The 21,812-nt window shown below is 39.2% G+C and overlaps 1 protein-coding gene and 1 pseudogene across 5 annotated transcripts in view; both read left to right on the forward strand.

Annotated features, from left to right (window-relative positions):
• Positions 1-21,812, forward strand: part of PUS10 (pseudouridine synthase 10) — an 85,627-nt gene that overhangs the window by 27,070 nt on the left and 36,745 nt on the right. The gene's annotated exons all lie outside the window — the stretch shown is intronic.
• On the forward strand, positions 19,472-20,029 carry LOC102282042 (large ribosomal subunit protein uL24-like; annotated as a pseudogene).

The raw sequence follows: 21,812 nt of genomic DNA on the forward strand, positions 1-21,812 counted from the left end.
AGGAGCAGCGAGATACCACCCCTTTCTTGGGAACACAAGGGGCAGTAGCTGCCACCATTTAGCATTTGTAGGACGGCGTGCTGCCTGTGCTGTCTCATTTAATTGTAACAGCCCCTTGAAGTAGGTGGGGTTATTATCTGTATTTTATAGATGATGAAATTGAAACTCAAGGTTACACTGCTAATAAATAACAGAGCTAGAATTTAATACTCATGTATCCAACTCCAAGGTATATGCTTTTGATTATTGCTATGCCTGGTGGTACAAGTGGTAAAGAATCCACCTGCTGATGCAGGAGACTCGAGAGACTCTGGTTTGATCCCTGGGTCAGGAAGATCTGCTGGAAAAGGAAATGGCAACCCATTTCAGTATTTCTTGCCTGAAATATTCCATGGACAGAGGAGCCTGGTGAGTGCCAAGAGTTGGACACGACTGAGCATGCATACTCCATGCCCTACTTACTGCCTATAATGTGATTTGGTCAGCTAGATATCAGAAGTGGGTTATTGTATATCTATGTTTACAGGAGAGACCTAGTCTAGCTTTTGATCTTCACACTCAAGAGGGCCATTATCTTCAAACTTAGGGAAAGGATTCTTGATTAAAAAAATATATATATATATATATATATATAATTTAACAAGATGATAAACCAACAGTTTATTTGGTGATTCTCTAAGGCTACAACTTTGAAAGTAAAATTAACATTATATTTTTTTAGCACTTCCTCACCATGCTTGTATTCAAGTTTTGTTATCAGATGACTGTACAGAAGAGGTTTTGAATAAAATGTTTCATCACAGCAGATATCTTTAAAATAGAGGAATTTCCAGTCATTTTTGTGAGGAGCTACTTCTGATTTTTCTTTGATCTTAAGACAGTTGTTCAGCCTGTGTGATAGTGAATTATCATGTTATTCCCTTAATAATTAGAGTTATTAATCGGACATGTCAGGCTTTTTTTCAGTGATGTTCTTTTGTCATGTGTATATACAAATGTCCAAGAAGAGGGACCTGGTGGCACCCTGAAGTCAGACAAATCCAGCTTCACTATTGACTATGTTCATTCAGTATTATTTACAATAACCAAGATATGGAAACAACTAAGATGTTCACTGAAGGATGAATGGATAAAGAAGATGTGGTATAAATACACAATGGAATATTACTCAGCCATAAAAAGAAGGAAGTATTGCCACTTACAACAACATGAACAAACCTTGAGGATATTATGATGAAATAAGAGAAAGACAAAACTGTTTGATTTCACTCTTGTGGAACTTAAGAAAAACAAGTGAACAAATAAAGCAAAACAAAAACACATTCACAGATACAGAGAACAGATAGATTGTTATTAGAGGCAAAGAGGGTTGCAGGGTGGGTGAAATGAGTGAAGGGGCCAAACTGTGGTGATGGATGGTGACTAGACTTTCGGTAGTGATCACTCTGGTATATACAGATGTCAAATTATAATGTTGTACACCTGAAACTTATATAATGTTATATACCAATTTATTGCAATTAAAAAAGAATCATAAAATAGTTTCCATTTAGATTTCAGTTCCCATTTAGGATTTAAACTTTCTGTGAAGCTGGTGTTATGTGTTTTAATAATATAATATTCATTTGGTATTATCACTATAAATTTCTATTAGAAACCATGGGAGAGTGATTTTAGGGAGACTTTGGATCATATTTCTGAAAGCATTACCTATCAAGGTGAAATTCTTTCCTGATGAAGAAAGTGGGCATGTACACTCAAGTCCTAGTGAGTAAATCAGTAACTAGGAATGAATGCTAAATTGGTATTTCAAAAGATTTTTAAAATGCAGACGTATAATCAGGGCACTTCTGTTGGATCACATGTTTATTCATGATGCAACCTGAGTTATTTTGCAAATAAGATTAAGATGCACCACACATGTCTTCTGAAGAGCTTTTAATCACACTCACTACAGGTATAGTGTAATGAGTCAGAGTGAGTGTTCAGATAAATAATATCAATTAGCATAGAGATTTCTTTCCCTGAGCTTGTGATATAGTAGGTATATTGGACAGCTTGTTGGATATCTTAGATAGTCTTTTTCTAGTTTATCTTTCATATTTCTCACATTTTAAGTAATTGCCTCATAGAAAACACAGAGGTTAAATATTTTATTTTCTTTTTAGTAATTTATTGTTTTTGTATTCATCAGCGTTTAACCCCTTCCTTCTTCTCACAGGTAACCATTGTCTTTACACCTCAAGCTAGAATTGAAATGGGTGTGATCTTGAACTTTATATAAAATGGAATCATAACATGATAAATCTTTTGTCTGGCTTCTTTCATTTGATGTTATTTTTGAAGAGATTCATTGATACTGCTCTGTGAAACTGTACTGTGTTTTCATGGCTGTACAGTATTCAGTTGCATGTATATACTACAGTTTATTCATACTACTATTAATGGATATTGAGGGCATTTCTAGTTTCTTGCTACTTTCAACAGTGAAACCATCAGCATTCTCATAGCTTATCTTACACACATGCAGGAGTTCATCTATGATATATGCCTGTGACTAAAGTCGCTGAGTCATAAGGAATACATTTCTTTGAGCTTACCATATTATGCCAAACAATTTTCAAAGAGGTTCTACTTGTTTCCATTCCCACAACGGTGAATGAGAGTTGTGATTATGTTGTATCATCACTGACTCTTAGTATTGCGTCTTTTTAAAAAGTATTTATTTATTTGATTGCACCATGTCTCAGGTGTCGTACTTAAAATCTTTGATCTTTGTTGTGGCATGTGGGATCTATTTCCCTGAGCCCCGGGATCAACCCCAGGCCCTCTGCATTGACAGCACAGAGTGTTAGCCACTGGACCACCACCATGGAAGTCCCAGTATTGAGTTTTTTTTAATTTTGGTATTTCAGTGAGTGTTAATGGTATCTCCTTGCATGTATATGTTTCAACTTATGAGTTATAACTATGAACAGTAAACCGTACCTAGCTAAAAAATAGTTCATTGCATTTTGATCAATGCATATATCCAAGTAACCATCACCAAAATCAAGATATAAAACATTTCCAACACATGGAAAGTTTTCTTGTGCCTGTTACAGTGCTTCCACTCCCAACTGTAGCCAACTACTGATCTACTTTCAGATCTTATAGATTTAGTGTGCTTTGTGTTTTTTTAGAATTTCATATAAATGGAATAATACATTATTCTTTTCCATCTGGCTTCTTTGGTATAGCAATGATTTTGAGACCCATCCGTGTTGTTTATACATCAGTAATTCCTTTTCCCTGCTTAGCATGGTTCCACTGTATGAATATAATACCACTTGTTTATCTATTCACCATTTGACAGATATATCAGTTGTCCCAGTATTTGGTTATTTTGAATAATGCTGTTATGACTTTTATGGACAATTCTTTGTGTGGCTATATGTCTTCATGTTTCTACCTTGAAGTGAAATATCTGGGTCATAGGGTGGCTTTGTGCTTAACCTTATGAGAAACTGCCGAAAGATTTTTCTAAGTGGATTTATCTGTTTAAGTTTATATCCCACCATCAGTGTATAAGCATTCCACTTGCTTGACATCCTTGTCCATACTTGTTGCTGTCCTTCCCTTTTATTTGAGTCATTCTAGTGATTGTGTAGAGGTTGTGTATTTGTTTTCCTAACGACTAATGACTTTGGCCACCTCATGCGAAGAGTTGACTCATTGGAAAAGACCCTGATGCTGGGAGGGATTGGAGGCAGGAAGAGAAGGGGGTGACAGAGGATGAGATGGCTGGATGGCATCACCGACTCGATGGACATGAGTTTGGGTAAACTCTGGGAGTTGGTGATGGACAGGGAGGCCTGGCGTGCTGCGATTCACAGGGTCGCAAAGAGTCAAACACAACTGAACTGAACTGAACTGAATTATATTGGGCATCTTTTCATGTGCTTACTTGCCAATCATATATCTTTGTAAAGACTCTTCATATTTGGGTTTCTTGACAGATTTTTTGTGCATCTAAAAAAGATGGATTCTTTTCATTGAATTGTAAGAGTTCTTAATATGTTTCATGTACAAATTTGTATTATAAATATGTTGCCAATATTTTCTCCCATATTGTGGCTTGCTCTTTAGTTTTCTTAATGGTATCTGTCAAAGAGGAGAAGTTTTTACTTTTGATTAAATCCAGTTCACCAGCTTTTCATTCTTCTGGTTCATGTTATTTGTGTCTTGGCTAACAAATCTTTTTATACTGTAAGGTTGCAAAGATTTTTCTCCTGTGTTTTATTCTAAAAGTTTGTTACATTTAGCTTTTATATTTAGATGTATGATCCATTCCAAATTAAATTTTATTGTATTGTGAGGTAAAGGTTGATGAGTTTTTTTCCCGCAGTACCAGCTCATGTTTCTTTTCTCATTGATTTTCTTCCTACCTTTGTCAAAAATAAACTGACAGTGTGCTTAAATGTGTATATAAATGTATTTGTTCCCTATTCTCTTCCATTGACATTGGCCCATTCTTATGTCAGTTTTACACCGTCTTGATTACTATGGCATTATCAGTTCAGTTCAGTTCAGTCGCTCAGTCGTGTCCGACTCTTTGTGACCCCATGAATCGCAGCACGCCAGGCCTCCCTGCCATCACCAACTCCTGGAGTTGACCCAAACTCATGTCCATCGAGTCAGTGATGCCATCCAGCCATCTCATCCTCTGTTGTCCCCTTCTCCTCCTGCCCCCAATCCCTCCCAGCATCAGGGTCTTTTCCAATGAGTCAACTCTTCGCACGAGGTGGCCAAAGTATTGGAGTTTCAGCTTTAGCATCATTCCTTCCAAAGAAATCCCAGGGCTGATCTCCTTCAGAACGGACTGGTTGGATCTCCTTGCAGCCCAAGGGACTGTAAAGAGTCTTCTCCAACACCACAGTTCAAAAGCATCAATTCTTCGGCGCTCAGCTTTCTTCACAGTCCAACTCTCACATCCATACATGACCACTGGAAAAACGATAGCCTTGACTAGATGGACCTTTGTTGGCAAAGTAATGTCTCTGCTTTTGAATATGCTATCTAGGTTGGTCATAACTTTCCTTCCAAGGAGTAAGCGTCTTTTAATTTCATGGCTGCAGTCACCATCTGCAGTGATTTTGGAGCCCCAAAAATGAACTCTGACACTGTTTCCACTGTTTCCCTATCTATTTGCCATGAAGTGATGGGACCAGATGCCATGATCTTCGTTTTCTGAATGTTGAGTTTTAAGCCAACTTTTTCACTCTCCACTTTCACCTTCATCAAGAGGCTTTTTAGTTCCTCTTCACTTTCTGCCATAAGGGTGGTGTCATCTGCATATCTGAGGTTATTGATATTTCTCCCGGCAGTCTTGATTCCAGCTTGTGCTTCTTCCAGCCCAGTTTCTCATGATGTACTCTGCATATAAGTTAAATAAGCAGGGTGACAATATACAGCCTTGACATACTCCTTTTCCTATTTGGAACCAGTCTGTTAGTATGTCTTAAAAACGTATAGCATAAGTCTTTGAACTTTGTCCATTTTAACATTTGCTTTGCTTTGACTATTCTAGGTACTTTCCATTTCCATACTAATTTTGGAATCAGCTTGTTAATTTCTTTAAAAAAAAAAAAACTTGCTTAAATTTTCACTGGAATTGCTTGAATTTATAGATAAATTTTGGAGAAGGCAGTGGCACCCCACTCCAGTACTCTTGCCTGGAAAATCCCATGGACGGAGGAGCCTGGTAGGCTGCAGTCTATGGGGTCGCTCAGAGTCGGACACGACTGAGTGACTTCATTTTCACTTTTCACTTTCATGCGTTGGAGAAGGAAATGGCAACCCACTCCAGTATTCTTGCCTGGAGAATCCCAGGGACAGGGGAGCCTAGTGAGCTGCCATCTCAGGGGTCGCACAGAGTCGGACACGACTGAAGCGACTTAGCAGCAGCAGTAGCAGCAGAATAGATAAATTTGACAAGAACTGACTTCTTAACAATATTGAATTTTTTTAATCCATAAATGTAGTATATTTTTTCATGTATTTTGATCTTTAATTTCTTTCAACAATGGTATATAGTTTTTAGTTGTGCAGATTTCACATATATTTTAAATAACTTGTCCCTAAGAATTTCATTGTTTTGGGTGCTCTTATAAGTGGAATTAGAGTTTTATTGCATTTTCCAATTTTTCATTGCTGATCTGTAGAAATATAATTGGTTTTTGCAGACTTGTAACTTGGAATCTTGCTAAACTTTTAAAAATAGCTCTAATAGTTTTGTTGTAGATTCCTGAGGATATTTGACCCTTTTTTTAAATTACAAATTCAGTTTCTTTAGTTGATACTGGGTTATTCAAGTTTCCTATTGCATCATGTGTCAATTTTGTTTATTTGTATCTTTTGAGGAATTAGTTTCATCAAAAGTGTCAGATTTACTGTCATAAAGTTTTTCATAATATTCCCTTCTTATCGCTTAATGTTTTATTCCATGACAGTGTAATTTGTGTCTTCCCTTTTTTTCCTCTGTGATCTGTTCAGCTGGAGATTTACCAATGAATGTGATAGATTTGTTCAAAGAACCAGCATTTGATTTCATTGATATACTCTATATATGTTTATATTTCATTGATTTCTGTTCTCTACTGTTTTCTTCATTCTACTTATTTTGCCTTTAATTGTTCTTCATTTTCTGTTTCCTAAAATTGGGAGCTTAGATAGTTTATTTTAGGCTTTTTTTCTTTTGTGCTATAAGAGCAGAGTTGATTGTGGGCTCCCCTGGTGGCTTAGTGGTAAAGAAACTACCTGCGAATACAGGAGATGCAGGTTCTATCCCTGGGTGGGGAAGATCCCCTGGAGAAGGAAATGGCAACCCACTCTAGCATTCTTGCCTGGGAAATCCCATGGACAGAGGAGTCTGGTGGGCCATAGTCCAAGAGGTTGCAAAGAGTCAGACATGACTGAGCAACTAAAAAACAGCAGAGTTGATTAGGGCTAGATGCTATGTTTTGCAAAGCCTGAGATATATGCTTTCTGCTCTTTTATGTAAAAATTTTCCAGCCTTTGCTCTAGGGACTATAGTAAGCATCTTTATCCTAGTTCTATCAGGTAAATATTGTAATCTTACAACATTATATTTCTATTTACTGTTCTTAGTGCTATTACTGTATATTTGTTATGTCCATATACGTTTTAACCATACAATACTGTGTTATAATTTTTGCCCTGAAAATGTATCTTTAAAAGAGATGAAAACAATGTGCTCCATGGCTCAGTTGTGTGTGACTCTTTGTGACCCCATGGACTGTAGCCTCCCAGGCTCCTCTGTCCATGGAATTTCTCAGGCAAGAATACTGGAGTGGGTTGCCATTTCCTCCTCCAGGGATCCAGCCTGCGTCTTCTGCATTAGCAGGTAGATTCTTTACCACAGAGCCAGCTGGGAAGCCTGACACCTACCTATTATATTTACCACAAATTTACCATTTCTAGTGCTCCTTATTCCCTGGAGATCCAAGTTGCCATCTGGTGTCATTTCCCTTCATTTGACTCATAACCCACATTGAAAAGACCTTCATTTTACCTTCTACAGGAAAACTAACTAGCCTTTTGAGGGTCATTCACCTGGCTGAATGGAGTGGTATGGGAGATTTGAAGGTCTACGTCTTTTTCAAACAGATTTTTAGTCAATCTTCCTTTTTCTTCCTTCTATCCCAACTTCAAGAATTGCGTGGTGGTGTTTACTCCTAAAACTTCCGTTAGTCACAGAGTATCAGCTTCCCATTCTTCCAGTTTAGGATTTAGCTCTTTTTGTGTGTATATGTGTATTTGTCCTTTACCACTCCTCTGCTTTCCAACTTCCAGATTTGCAACTACATGCCACTGTCCCCATTCTGGGTACAAATCTCATTACTTGTTGTTTTATAGAATTAGCAAAAATATATACCTGAATTTGTTCTTCTTTACTGAGAAATCCAAATATTTTTGCTTACTTTTAAAATGTAATTTTTGCATTTGTTTCATTTTAATTATTATTATGTTCAGTCAGTTAAGTCGCTCAGTCGTGTCTGACTCTTCGAGACCCCATGAATTGCAACAAACCAGGCCTCCCTGTCCATCACCAACTCCCGGAGTTCACTGAGATACACGTCCATCGAGTCAGTGATGCCATCCAGCCATCTCATCCTCTGTCGTCCCCTTCTCCTCCTGCCCCCAATCCCTCCCAGCATCAGAGTCAACTTCGCATGAGGTGGCCAAAGTACTGGAGTTTCAGCTTCAGCATCATTCCCTCCAAAGAAATCCCAGGGCTGATCTCCTTCAGAACGGATTGGTTGGATCTCCTTGCAGTCCAAGGGACTCTCAAGAGTCTTCTCCAACACCACAGTTCAAAAGCATCAATTCTTCAGCGCTCAGCCTTCTTCATAGTCCAACTCTCACATCCATACATGACCACAGGAAAAACGATAGCCTTGACTAGATGGACCTTTGTTGGCAAAGTAATGTCTCTGCTTTTGAATATGCTATCTAGGTTGGTCATAACTTTCCTTCCAAGGAGTAAGCGTCTTTTAATTTCATGGCTGCAACACCATCTGTAGTGATTTTGGAGCCCCCCAAAAATAAAGTCTGACACTGTTTCCACTGTTTCCCCATCTATTTCCCATGAAGTGATGGGACCGGATGCCATGATCTTCATTTTCTGAATGTTGAGTTTTAAGCCAACTTTTTCACTCTCCACTTTCACCTTCATCAAGAGGCTTTTTAGTTCCTCTTCCCTTTCTGCCATAAGGGTGGTGCCATCTGCATATCTGAGGTTATTGATATTTCTCCCGGCAATCTTGATTCCAGCTTGTGTTTCTTCCAGTCCAGCGTTTCTCATGATGTACTCTGCATATAAGTTAAATAAGCAGGGTGACAATATACAGCCTTGACGTACTCCTTTTCCTATTTGGAACCAGTCTGTTGTTCCGTGTCCAGTTCTAACTGTTGCTTCTTGACCTGCATATAGATTTCTCAAGAGGCAGATCAGGTGGTCTGGTATTCCCATCTCTTTCAGAATTTTCCACAGTTTATTGTGATCCACACAGTCAAAGGCTTTGGCATAGTCAATAAAGCAGAAATTGATGTTTTTCTGGAACTCTCTTGCTTTTTCGATGATCCAGGGGATGTTGGCAATTTGATCTCTGGTTCCTCTGCCTTTTATAAATACAGCTTGAACATCTGGAAGTTCACAGTTCATGTATTGCTGAAGCCTGGCTTGGAGAATTTTGAGCATTACTTTAGTAGCATGTGAGATGAGTGCAATTGTGTGGTAGTTTGAGCATTCTTTGGCATTGCCTTTCTTTGGGATTGGAATGAAAACTGACCTTTTCCAGTCCTATGGCCACTGCTGAGTTTTGCAAATTTGCTGGCATATTGAGTGCAACACTTTCACAGCATCATCCTTCAGGATTTGAAATAGCTCCACTGGAATTCCATCACCTCCACTAGCTTTGTTCGTAGTGATGCTTTCTAAGGCCCACTTGACTTCACATTCCAGGATGTCTGGCTCTAGGTGAGTGATCACACCATCATGATTATCTGGGTCTTAAAGATCTTTTTTGTACAGTTCTTCTGTGTATTCTTGCCATCTCTTCTTAATATCTTCTGCTTCTGTTAGGTCCATACCATTTCTGTCCTTTATTGAGTGCATCTTTGCCTGAAATGTACCCTTGGTATCTCTAATTTTCTTGAAGAAATCTCTAGTCTTTCCCATTCTGTTGTTTTCCTCTATTTCTTTGCATTGATCGCTGAGGAAGGCTTTCTTATCTCTCCTTGCTATTCTTTGGAACTCTGCATTCAGATGCTTATATCTTTCCTTTTCTCCTTTGCTTTTTGCTTCTCTTCTTTTCACAGCTATTTGTAAGGCCTCCCCAGACAGCCATTTTGCTTTTTTGCATTTCTTTTCCATGGGGATGGTCTTGATCCCTGTCTCCTGTACAATGTCACGAACCTCATTCCATAGTTCATCAGGCATTCTATCAATCAGATCTAGTCCCTTAAATCTGTTTCTCACTTCCACTGTATAATCATAAGGGATATGATTTAGGTCATACCTGAATGATCTAGTGGTTTTCCCTACTTCCTTCAATTTAAGTCTGAATTTGGCAATAAGGAGTTCATGGTCTGAGCCACAGTCAGCTCCTGGTCTTGTTTTTCCTGACTGTATAGAGCTTCTCCATCTTTGGCTGCAAAGAATATAATCAATCTGATTTCAGTGTTGATCATTTGGTGATGTCCATGTGTAGAGTCTTCTCTTGTGTTGTTGGAAGAGGGTGTTTGCTATGACCAGTGCATTTTCTTGGCAAAACTCCATTAGTCTTTGCCCTGCTTCATTCCGTATTCCAAGGCCAAATTTGCCTGTTACTCCAGGTGTTTCTTGACTTTCTACTTTTGCATTCCAGTCCCCTATAATGAGAAGGACATCTTTTTTGGATGTTAGTTCTAAAAGGTCTTGTAGGTCTTCATAGAACTGTTCAACTTCAGCTTCTTCAGCGTTACTGGTTGGGGCATAGACTTGGATTACTGTGATATTGAATGGTTTGTCTTGGAAACAAACAGAGATCATTCTGTCATTTTTGAGATTGCATCCAAGTACTGCATTTCAGACTCTTTTGTTGACCATGATGGCTACTCCATTTCTTCTGAGGGATTCCTGCCCGCAGTAGTAGATATAATGGTCATCTGAGTTAAATTCACCCATTCCAGTCCATTTCAGTTTGCTGATTCCTAGATTGTCGACATTCAGCCTTGCCATCTCTTGTTTGACCACTTCCAATTTGCCTTGATTTATGGACCTGACATTCCAGGTTCCTATGCAGTATTGCTCTTTACAGCATCGGACCTTGCTTCTATCACCAGTCACATCCACAGCTGGGTATTCTTTTTGTTTTGGCTCCATCCCTTCATTCTTTCTGGAGTTATTTCTCCACTGATCTCCAGTAGCATATTGGGCACCTACTGACCTGGGGAATTTCTCTTTCAGTATCCTATCATATTGCCTTTTCATAGTGTTCATGGGGTTCTCAAGGCAAGAATCCTGAAGTGGTTTGCCATTCCCTTCTCCAGTGGACCACATTCTGTCAGACCTCTCCACCATGCCCGCCTGTCTTGGGTGGCCCCACGGGCATGGCTTAGTTTCATTGAGTTAGACAAGGCTGTGGTCCTAGTGTGATTAGATTGACTAGTTTTCTGTGAGTATGGTTTCAGTGTGTCTGCCCTGTGATGCCCTCTTGCAACACCTACCATCTTACTTGGTTTTCTCTTACCTTGGGTGTGGGGTATCTCTTCACGGCTGCTCCAGCAAAGTGCAGCCACTGCTCCTTACCTTGGATGAGGGGTATCTCCTCACCGCTGCCCTTCCTGACCTTAAACATGGGTTAGCTCCTCTAGGCCCTCTTGCGCCCGCGCACATTATTTTTATTTATAACATTAAACAAATTACTAAGATCAGAGCATACTGTCCTGTTTGTTTCATCTGTGAGGTTAGAATTACTTTTTTTATACAATAACAACCCTAATGAAAATCTATCAATTAAATTTAGAGAAATACACAAAAAAAATTATTTGTGGTAGAGTTTATGTTCTTTTTTGAGAGTTAATAGTAGGACTCATACCCAATAGTGATCCTTACAATGTTTGCATATTTTAAGTTTATATAATGGAGGAGTGGTAGATGGAAGTAAAGGGTAGAAAAAAATTCATTACCAGTTAGACTCATGAGTATATTTAATAATCATTTTTGACAGCTCATGAACTTAGGCCTTTTTAATTTTTTAGTTATTGTAGCTTCTATTTTTATATCGCTGAAGAATTGATGCTTTTGAACTGTGGTTGGAGAAGACTCTTGAGAGTCCCTTGGACTGCAAGGAGATCCAGCCAGTCCATTCTAAAGGAGATCAGTCCTGCGTGTTCTTTGGAAGGACTGATGCTAAAGCTGAAACTCCAATACTTTAACCACCTGATGCGAAGAGTTTACTCATTGGAAAAGACCCTGATGCTGGGAGGGATTGGGGGCAGAAGGAGAAAGGGACAAAAGAAGATGAGGTGGCTGGATGGCATCACCAACTCTAGGCACATGAGTTTGGGTGAACTCCAGGAGTTGGTGATGGACAGGGAGGCCTGGTGTGCTGCGATTCATGGGGTCGCAAAGAGTCGGACACGAGTGAGCAACTGAACTGAACTGAACTGATGAATAGCTCATCACTCTGCCATATTCTAGAAATGCACTTGAAATTTCCCAGCCAAAATGCCAAAGCTTTAGCATTAGATCTTGCCATTAGATAGGCTTCCCCAAATTATTCTTAGGAATCTGTGGTTCCTTTTCCCTCTTTTTTCTCTCATCGTCTCCATCTTTCTCCCCCTTTCCGTCTCTCTTACCCTCCTCCCCTCCCTCACTGCCTCCCTCCCTCTCCTTCAAAATACTACACAAGGTCACCTAATAAAGATTTTGACAGGATTTAAACTGGACAGGATTTAAGGTCCCAGAGCCCCTGCCTTTCTCCTTTCCCTGGGGACTTACTGCGTTTTGTTGTTGGGTGTATGATTTGATTTGCCTTCATGGTTTGCATACCTGTTAACCAGCATTCAGAGCTAGAAACTGGCCCAGTGCAGATGCTGTTCTATACTCAAATTCACAACAAATGACCTTCCTTAAACTTTTAGACTAAAACTAGAACTGAAAGTTTGGAAGGGGCAAGGCTTGAGGAAATCCCCTTTTTTGTTTAATGTGCACTACTAAACTGAATTAGGAGACCTGCATTATAAAAACAACAATTAACATTTTGGTAGAATATCTCATTTAAATTTTCATTTATATGAGAAACAGCATTCTGACTGTTTTACAGATGAGGAAACAAGCAACTAAAGAGCATATAATTGCCCCAAATGACTTGCTGCTAAGTAGAAAGAGAACTTGAACCTAGTTCTATTTCAGAATCCCATGCTTTTTCTAGGATACTTAAAAAAATTTTTTACTGGAGTATAGTTGCTTTACAATGTTGTGTTAGTTTCTGCTGTACAGCAGAGTGAATCAGTTATACGTATACATCTATCTGTTCTTTTAGATTTCCTTCCCATTTAGGTCACCACAGATCACTGAGTAGAGTTCTCTGTGCTGCACAGTAGGTTCTCATTAATTATGTTTTATGCACAGTAGTGTATGTATGTCAGTCCCATCTCGTAGGATACTTTTTGACCTCTTTCCTATCCTGCTTCTGATACTACTTAGGCAAGTCCCTGGGGAGAAAAAGTGGTAGGCACACTAAACCTTACCAGATCAGAGGAGTTTATCATGTATTTGAAAAGATTTTGTTTGAAGTTTTTGATACATTGCTTTAACACATTTAGAAAACCTTCAGTATTAATACCTTGACAGATAATCTATTTTCCAAATTATAATAAAATTCATTAACAAAAACAGGATCATGGTATATGGGGTGGGAGGGGGTGCATGTGTCATGTGTACAGTTTACAGTTTACAAAACATTCATCCTGTCATCACAGCACCTCTAAAATGAGCTATTATATTTATGGGAAATGAGGTTTACATTCAAAATGGGCAGCTCTTGTCGCTGAATTAATTGAAATTTTGGTAAGTATTTCTAAGTTGCCCTCCCACAAGATGTTACCAGTTTACAACAATGTCTTCCACGCTTGTACCCTCACCCAAACTGGGTATATCATATTCTTTCATATTCTAAACTATATGCAAAAATTATCTTGTTTTAATTTACGCTTATTTGATTTTTCAAGTGAGGTTTCACATTTCTTTTGCATGTATGTTAATCATTGGGGTTCCTTTTTATCTGGTTATTTGGCTGTTTAAAACTGATTTGGGAGATCTCTTTGGACATATGGTTATTGATCCTTTATACAGTTTTTCTTCCAGTCTGTCATTTATTATTTACCTTTGTGTATAGTCATTCAGAAAACTTAAGTTTCTAGTTTTTATGGAACTTTTCAACGAGAAGCAAATGTCTCTACAGTGTTTCAGTTCTTCATTTGGGCTTACAATTATTTTATCATTTTCATCTCACATTTCATAAAGTTATTCCTATGTGTTTTGGTTTTTTTAAACATGTTTTCATTTTTTATTTAAAGGCAATCTGAGTAGGGTTTCTTTTTTTCATAAGATTTTTCTCTTTGGTTACTAGGAAAGCAATATGTGTATGTTTGTATGTCTTGATATTTATCTTGTAATTGCCCAATTTTCTAGTCTCTATTAAAATCCTCTTGAAAGTGAAAGAGGAGAGTGAAAAATTTGGCTTAAAACTCAACATTCAGAAAACTAAGATCATGGCATCTGGTCCCATCATTTCATGGGAAATAGATGGGGAAACAGTGTCAGACTTTATTTTGGGGGGCTCCAAAATCACTGCAGATGGTGACTGTAGCCATGAAATTAAAAGACGCTCACTCCTTGGAAGAAAAGTTATGACCAACCTAGATAGCTTACTGAAAAGCAGACATTACTTTGCCAACAAAGGTCCGTCTAGTCAAGGCTATGGTTTTTCCAGTGGTCATGTATGGATGTGAGAGTTGGACTGTGAAGAAAGCTGAGCGCCAAAGAATTGATGCTTTTGAACTGTGGTGTTGGAGAAGACTCTTGAGAGTCCCTTGGACTGCAAGGAGATCCAACCAGTCCATCCTAAAGGAGATCAGTCCTGGGTGTTCATTGGAAGGACTGATGCTAAAAGCTGAAACTCCAGTACTTGGCCACCTCATGCAAAGAGTTGACTTATTGGAAAAGACCCTGATGCTGGGATGGATTGGGGGCAGGAGGAGAAGGGGACAACAGAGGATGAGATGGCTGGATGGCATCACTGACTTGATGGATGTGAGTCTGAGTGAACTCCGGGAGTTGGTGATGGACAGGGAGGCCTGGCGTGCTGCGATTCATGGGGTCACAAAGAGTCGGACACGACTGAGCAACTGAACTGAACTGACTGATTAAAAATTCTGGTGGTTTTTTTTTTTTTTTTTGGTTGATTATCTAAATATACCGTTACTTTATTCGCAAATAATGATCACTTTTCTACTCTTTTTCACTATATACATATATATATGATATATATGTTTGTGTGTGTACATATCTCATAGACTTGATTAGGACCTCCAAAACATGTTACATAATGGTAATACTAGTAGTGACTCTTATCTTGCTCTTCAGTAATAGGAATGTTTCTGAAGTTTTAGTAGTAATTGCATTGTTAACTCTTTTCTTATACATATTCTTTCTCTATTTAAGGCAATTTGCTTCTATTTCAAGTTTAGTAAGTGTTTTAATGAAAAATGAGTATTTACAGTCATTATATTTTTCTTTTTAACTATTATTGTAGTCAAGTAAATGAATTGGTTTTCTTATGTTGAACTTTTGTTGTTTTCCTAAATAACATTTTTTAGCCTGATTTTATTTAAGTAAAAATTTGACTTATTAATATTTTATTTAGGATTTTTATAATATGCACAATTGCATGCTCAGTCACGTCAGTCGTGTCTGACTGTGATGCTATGGACTATAGCCCAACAGACTCCTCAGTCCATGGGATTCTCCAGGCAAGAATATTAGAGTAGGATCCTTCCTCCAGGGAATCTTCCCAACCTAGGGATCAAACCCAAGTCTCCTGCATTGGCAGGTGGGTTCTTTACCCCTAGCGCCACCTGGGAAGTCTGTATGTATATGTATGTAAATAAAATAGCCTCTTATCTACTATTTTAATGCTATCTTTGGTTTGGGTATTAAATTATGCAAATATATTACATATTAGATTATGGTTTGGATATTAGATTGTGTAATCCTTGTGGGTTTAATTATCAGGCTTTCTTTTGTGTTTGGAAAATTTAAGCAAAAAAGAAGTAATTTGTTTCTGTTTCTTGAAGTTCTGATAGACTATACTTAGCAAACTATTTTAGGGAGTACTAAGGGGATAGCTTTATTACTTTTTCAATTTATTCTGTTAAAGGTTATTGGTCTATATGATTTTGTTCATTCATCTTGAGTCAGATTTTAATTATTTGTATGTTCCTTCAAAATTGTCCATTTCAGTCACATCAGTAGTTCTCAGAGTGTGGTGTAGGGACTACTCAGGGTCCTTGTAAGAGGTTCATGAAGTCAAAAGTATTTTCATAGTAATATATTATTATTTGCCATTTTCATTCTCATCCTCTCAAAAGTATACAGTGGAGTTTTCCAGAGGCTACATGATATGTACTATTGTAGCATATTGAACATAAAAGCAGATATGAAAATCCAGATGTCTTTTTTAAGATGTATACTAAAGAAATTGCAAACATGTACTGCATTGCCACTATTCTCACTGAATTATTTTGTTTGAACAATATAGTATTTTTAAAGTGTTATTTATGTTAGCACGTAGTAGATTTATCACTTTCTTATCAATTTTAGATGAATTCAGTCAGTTCAGTTCAGTCACTCAGTCGTGTCTGACTCTTTGTGGGATTAATATTTTAAAAATGTGTAGTTTTAATTGCTAATATGATAAATATTCGTAGATATAACCAGCATAAACAAAAGCTATATTGGGTTCTCAAAGAATTTTTAAACTGTAAAAAGCTCTGAAACCAAACTATTTGAGAGTCACTGATCTAGATTTAACAATTTTTTTTTGAAAATACACATACTCATCAACTCTTTCTTGACATCTTCTTTGAATAGAATATTCTGCTGTATAGATGTGTGTGTGTGAGTTTGTATATATGTTTGCATCTGTATGTACACATATGTATGTGCATGCATCTTTGTTTTTTATGTATTCGTTGTGTATTTCTTTATGTGTGCTTGTGAGCAGAACCCCAATGTAGGTGGAAGAACTGGCCCCCTTGATATTTTGGGTCTTCTTTGTGGCTGATTCGGTCCACAGGCCAAGTTTACAGAATTGATTTAGGTACATGAAGTGGCCAACTTATGATTAGGCCTGGATGAAAGGCATAGAGTTCCGGGCCATAGCAGGGAGAATGGGAGGCTCCCCCAGGGAAGTTGCTATCATAGGTCAGCCCCATCCTCTGACGGTTGCATTGGACTTCTTGAAACCCATCTTGTTAGGGATTCAGAAAAGCCCCTAGATTGAGGCTGCTATGTACAGTGTCTTGGCCACTATGAATCCCATGGTCAGTAGTTTTCTGGGGTCTGCAGTCTATGCATGTCAACTGTCCTGAGTGTACCCTCTCCCCCACTTCCACCAAGCTGGACTATTTCATCTTCTTATCCATGATGACCAGAAGTCTCTGGCTCTGAAGGCTAGTGCCTGTGGAGACGTACTGCAGGGCACAGGTGAGATGCCTGGGTCTGGTACCTCCTGCCTGCCCAGTATGCACGGGGAGCTCCTTCTTGGAAGAGAATAATCCAGCACAGTGTGAAGCAGAGGATTACAGGCCAAGACCTAGGACAGAGTTTTAACTGGTAAAGCCCCAACTTACACTTCCAGCAAATGGGCCACGGACTGTTGACCCATTAACAAACTGGTTAATTTGAAGGCATTGAGATCCTAGAAACAACCCTAGTCTTTCTCCTTGCTGTACCTGTCAAGATAATTTCCCTTATCCAGAGGCAGGTTAAGCAGTTGCTTGGATTTTTATAGTGGCCTCCTAAAAACTGTCCCTGCTTCCATGCTTGTCCCTTACCACTTTAAAAAGGAAATCAGTTCATGTCCTTCCTTAGTTTACCCTCCATTGCTCCCCATCTGGCTCAGAGCGAAACAAGAGTCCTCTAATTGCCTGCAAGGGCCTACACTGGCCCTGCCCTACCACTGCACCTTAGTTCTTTGACTTCATCACTAGATACTTGCTCTCTTCCCGGACTGGTCTAGCCACATTGAACACAACAGGTGCACTTCTAAAGTCTCCAGGTCTTTGCATTGCTGTTCTCTCTGCCTGAAATACTTCTCCCTCAGATATATGTATGGCTTATTCCCTCACCTTCTTCAATTTTTTTTTTGTTTTTGCTTCTCAGTGAGGCCTTCCCTTACTACCCTTTTTAAACTTGCAAATTGCTCTTCTTCCATTCCTCTTTCCTGTTTTAGTTTTCTCCACAGTAACTGATAAATTTCAACCTCAGATATGCAGATGATACCACCCTTAAGGCAGAAAGTGAAGAGGAATTATAGAGCCTCTTGATGAAAGTAAAAGAGTAGAAAAGCTGGCTTAGAACTCAACATTCAAAAAACTAAGATCATGGAATCCAGTCCCATCACTTCATGGCAAATAGATGGGGAAACAATGGAAACTGACAGGCTTTATTTTCTTCGGCTCCAAAATCACTGCAGATGGTGACTGGACCCATGAAATGAAAAGATACTTGCTCCTTGGAAGAAAAGCTATGACCAACCTAGACAGCATATTAAAAAGCAGAGACATTATTTTGCTGACAAAAGTCCATCTAGTCAAAGCTATGGTTTCTCCAGTAGTCATGTGTGGATGTGAGAGTTGGACCATAAAGAAAGCTGAGCACCAAAGAATTGATGCTTTTGAACTGTGGTGTTGGAGAAGACTCTTGAGAGTCCCTTGGACTACAAGGAGATCAAACCAGTCAATCCTAAAGGAAACCAGTCAATCCTAAAGGAAATCAGTCCTGAATATTCATTAGAAGGACTGATGCTGAAGCTCCAATACTTTGGCCAGCTGATGCAAAGAACTGACTAATTGGAAAAGACCCAGATGCTGGGAAAGATTGAAGGCAGGAGGAAAAGGGGATGACAGAGGATGAGAGGATTGGATGGCATCACCAACTCGATAGACATAAGTTTGAGCAAGCTCTGAGAGTTGGTGATGGACAGGGAGACCTGGCGTGACACAGTCCATGGGTTGCAAAAAATCGGACCTGACTGAGTGGCTGAACTGAACTGAACCAATAAATGGATCGTTTCTCATTGCATTTATCACATGAAATAGCATGTGATTCATTTATTTATTTTGCTTGTTATCTGTTTCTTGACTATAAATTTTACAAGGTCAGGAATTTGTATCTATTTTGTCTACTAATATATGCCTACCACACTTGGACACAAGACATTTGTCATTGACTATGGCCACTCTGGACTGTATCCAGCATGTCTTACCCAGGTTCCCAGCAGAAGCCACGGGAATTCATGTCTATTCAGTGATCAGAGTAAGAGGAAGAAATGGGGAAAGGGAGGAAGGAGGTCTTTCTTTCTCCTCCACTCCCCAGGGGTCCTCATACTTCTTTTCTTTGCTGAAAAAGCAAAAAACCTTTGAGGTTGAGATAATATACACAGAGAAAGTGAGAGAGAAAATTATGTTCCACAATAAATAACAGTGTATTCCAGGGACTTCCCTGGTGGCCCAGTGGTTAAGAATCTACCTTCCAATTCAGGGGACACAAGTTTGATCCCTGGTTCTGGAACTAAGCTCCGACATGCCACAGGGCAACTAAGACCCAAAGCAGCCAAATAAATAAATATTTTTTAAAACCAGTATATTGCTCTTCCCTTCTGTGGCCATCGCTGAAGCGCTAGCAGCCAAAATGAAGTTCAATCCCTTTGTGACTTCTGACCAAAGCAAGAATCGAAAAAGGCATTTCAATGCGCCTTCCCACATTCGCAGGAAAATTATGTCTTCTCCTCTTTCTAAAGAGCTAAGACAGAAGTACAACGTTCGATCCATGCCCATCTGAAAGGATGATGAAATTCAGGTTGTACGAGGGCACTACAAAAGGCAGCAAATTGGCAAAGTAGTCCAGGTTTACAGGAAGAAATATGTCATCTACACTGAATGAGTGCAGCGGGAGAAGGCTAATGGCACAACTGTCCATGTGGGCATTCACCCCAGCAAGGTGGTTATCACCAAACTAAAACTGGACAAAGACCACAAAAAGATCCTCGAACGTAAAGCCAAATCTCGCCAAGTAGGAAAGGAAAAGGGCAAATATAAGGAAGAAACAATTGAGAAGATGCAAGAATAAAGTCATCTTGTCTACAGCTTTCATTAAAAACTATTAAAATGAAAAAAATAAAATAAAATAAAGCCAGTATATTCTGTACGTTTACATGTTATCTAAGAGGAAAAACAGAAAATGAGAAAAAAAAATAAAACCTTTCTCCGTGTATGTGATTCTATGTGTCCCTTTTTCATTTCTAATGATTTTTGTCTATGCTAAGGTTCAGTAAATGCTTTTCAAACTTTTTTACTTATGTACCCTTCTCCAGCCCCAAAAGAAGTTTGAGAAACCATGTGCTCCCTTCAGTTCAGTTCAGTTCATTCACTCAGTCATGTCCAACTCTTTGTGACCCCATGAATCGCAGCACGCCAGGCCTCCCTGTCCATCACCAACTCCCGGAGTTCACTCAAACTTATGTCCATCGAGTTGGTGATGCCATCCAGCCATCTCATCCTCTGTCGTCTCCTTCTCCTCCTGCCCCCAACCCCTCCCAGCATCAGGGTCTTTTCCAATGAGTCAGCTCTTTGCATGAGGTGGCCAAAGTATTGGAGTTTCAGCTTTAGCATCAGTCCTTCCAATGAACACCCAGGACTGATCTCCTTTAGGATGGACTGGTTGGACCTCCTTGCAGTCCAAGGGTCTCTCAAGAGTCTTCTCCAACACCACAGTTCAAAAGCATCAATTCTTTGGCGCTCAGCTTTCTTCACAGTCCAACTCTCACATCCATACATGACCACAGGAAAAACCATAGCCTTGACTAGACGGACCTTTGTTGGCAAAGCAATGTCTCTGCTTTTTAATATGCTATCTAGGTTGGTCAGGAGAAGGCGATGGCAACCCACTCCAGTACTCTTGCCTGGAAAATCGCATGGATGGAGGAGCCTCGTGGGCTGCAGTCCATGGGGTCGCGAAGAGTTGGACATGCCTGAGCAACTTCCCTTTCACTTTTCACTTTCATGGATTGGAGAAGGAAATGGCAACCCACTCCAGTGTTCTTGCCTGGAGAATCCCAGGGACGGGGGAGCCTGGTGGGCTGCCGTCTGTGGAGTCACACAGAGTCAGACACGACTGAAGTGACTTAGCAGCTTAGCAGCTAGGTTGGTCATAACTTTCCTTCCAAGGAGTAAGCGTCTTTTAATTTCATGGCTGCAATCACCATCTGCAGTGATTTTGGAGCCCCCCAAAATAAAGTCTGACAGTTTCCACTGTTTCCCCATCTATTTCCCATGAAATATGTTTAAATTGACATCAGAAATGTTTCAATGTAAGTTTAAATAACAAAGAATATTGCTTTTAAAAATGTTTCCATTGGGAATTGTTCACAGGTGAAATTATTTGAGATTTTCTTATGGTAACTCCAGCCCACCTCCCTCTTAAATGAAAAAGGTAATAGAGATAGCTAAAATATGTTCAGCAAAATGTTGATAACTTGAGGCTGGCTTGAAGGACACATGGAAATTTGTGCACTATTCTTTCCACTTGTGTTTGTGTTTTGGTTTCTTCCTTTCATGTTAGAGATTTTCTTCAAATGACTTATGGTCTCTGTGCATTCATTTAAGTACAGAACATTAAAAGGTAATTGAAAGTTATGTGTGGGATGGTGGTGCCTGTTGACTGAGTTTTATTAGAAGAGAACAGGTAGTAAATTGACTTTTTATATGAAAGGACCATATCACATTATCTGAAAAATTTCCCTCAAAAACCATCCAGTTTGTCCAGAGAAGAATCCTCTAGTCTCCTGTCAAGAAAGGTATAAGCTCAGCAGCCTGAGTGCCAGAGCAGGGTAGGAAAGGGGTCTTCCGTTCTCTCTGTTCAGACTGTAAGCTCTTATGGACCCCTCCTGTTTTCCTTGCAGGGCTTCCCTCCAGCTGTT

This window comes from Bos mutus, chromosome 11 (assembly GCF_027580195.1).
Source record: "Bos mutus isolate GX-2022 chromosome 11, NWIPB_WYAK_1.1, whole genome shotgun sequence".
In the NCBI taxonomy this organism is placed as follows: Eukaryota; Metazoa; Chordata; class Mammalia; order Artiodactyla; family Bovidae; genus Bos; species Bos mutus.